This window comes from Buceros rhinoceros, unplaced genomic scaffold (genome assembly GCF_000710305.1).
Source record: "Buceros rhinoceros silvestris isolate BGI_N320 unplaced genomic scaffold, ASM71030v1 scaffold15222, whole genome shotgun sequence".
Taxonomy (NCBI): domain Eukaryota; kingdom Metazoa; phylum Chordata; class Aves; order Bucerotiformes; family Bucerotidae; genus Buceros; species Buceros rhinoceros.
In genome coordinates this window covers 22,191-24,324 of record NW_010399571.1, presented here as the reverse complement: position 1 = coordinate 24,324, position 2,134 = coordinate 22,191, and positions in this window count along the sequence as shown.

Sequence of the window (2,134 nt, the reverse complement as noted above, 5' to 3'; positions counted from 1 at the left end):
TTATACTTATATATATATATATATGAAATCCACACACCTCCCTATGCATGCTCTAATCCCATCCTGACTGGTCTCAAATCTAACATAGCAAAAAGGTTTAAGCATGACTTAACATGTCATTTTTTTTGGTATTAAACTGTACAACATTATTAGTCTTCACACACTGCCAAAGGTCATTCTAATCAGATTGACATGAAATAATAAAACACTTCATAATGTACTTCACCAATTTACAAAGAATTTAAAATCTAAAAAATATACAAAGCAAAAATAAGTGTAGTGAATAACAACAATTTTACCAGTCAGGTCTTTTTCTTTATTAAATTTTCAAAAATCTGTTTATTATACTTGTGTTTTACAGGCAATGAAGAAATGAACACAGACTTTCTATAATTTTCATCTGTTAAAATAAATATTAGTCCAATTAGTATTTAATTAAATGCCAGACTATTTTGCTATATCCAGCTGTTCAGTGTGGGTCTACACCATGATCTCTCTAAGTAGAAAGCGTTCCACTTTTTATCTTTATGTTTACTTATGTTCCTCCTATGCTGATTTTGTAACTGAATTTTATTTTTATGGTGTGGAGTCAGATTACAATTGATCCGTGTATGTGTTTATTGAGATACCACATGCTGTGTTTCTCACGTCAGGGACTGAAGCAATCTGATTTATTTGCAACACAAGTATGATAAGCATAATGTTATTTTTCTAAACTAACCAGATGTATGATATGTAAATAGAAATGGCTTATTTGCCTTTAATGATAGAATGTTACCTGTACAATAATTTAATGTATTGCACTTTGAAATGTAGCATGCACAGATAACATATTATCAGATTTTTCAGTAGGCATCTAGTTTACTTTTGAATCTTTTTTTTTTTTTTAACAAAGGTGGAACAAACAGAAATCATCGATATCCAAAGCTTATATTGAACATTTTCTCATAATGACATGGTAAGTGTAAAGTACAGAGTTGGCATCATTCTCACAGGCCTTTTTTTGCCTGAGAACATCCAATAGAATTTTAGCATATCAAAAAACTATCAAAATAAGATTCTAAAATTAAAGACTTATACGAACTTATACGAAGTCATGTTATTAGGTCAGCTGGGATCTAAGCTTATGTGTAATCTCTTGTTTTTACAATCCATCTTTATAAAGTCTGATTACCCGCAGGATCAAATACTTGTCTTGATCACATGACCTGTTACTGCGGGTGGGGGTTTTCAAGTTAGTCATGTGTGATTTCTCCTTGAAGTATACAGGAAAATTAGATATATCAGCTGCCATATCTATATATATATATATAGATACATAGATATATGGGAGGAGTGTGTATCTATTTTAAATCTCTTTAAACTAGGAAAGACACTGGCTTTAGTTTTGTGCGGATATTTTAATTAGCAGCTCCACTTTAAGTATTAGTTTTCAAGACTAAAGATGCCAATGTCAGCAGGTACATTTGTACTTAAAATAGTACAACAGATATAGGAAGTACCATCAGTATTGTACACTACCTAGGATTCAGCTCTTTCCTTAATAGAAAATGCCTCGAAAACACTAGGGGTGGGAAATATAATATTTTCATCTATAGAAGTACTTTTTTTTTTTTCTTTTTTGAAGGATATACATTCGTCTTGGTTTTTGCTTCCAAATATAGTTTAAGGCTGTTTGGTAAAGTATATACCAGATATCAGGCTCAATTTAAAGGGTTTTCTTCTCACAGAAACCTCTCAAAATTTCATCTCTGAAGATTCATATCTTGAAGCTAAACATGCTTTATCAGCTGTGCTCCAAAGACAGAATTCATGCTTAATACTACACACTGTAAGAAAGAGAGAAGGAAAAAGAAAAACAAAAAACCCCAAAATAAAATGGATTTGAAGCAATGTCAGATCTGCATAACCTACGATACTTCACATTTTCAGTCATCCGTCAGGCTGCAGGGTGCGTGGGATTCGGATTTAAAGTGCTCATCAGGTGAAGAACGAAAGTGCTCGAGTACAATTAAATAGCTGTTCTGCCTATGGCTAAATACATTGCATTTGTTAAAGCAGGTAAACAGGGGATGTGGTGGTTGGGGCTCTCTGTCTCACTGGTTTCAGACTGGTTTGACTTAAAATAGTGTTC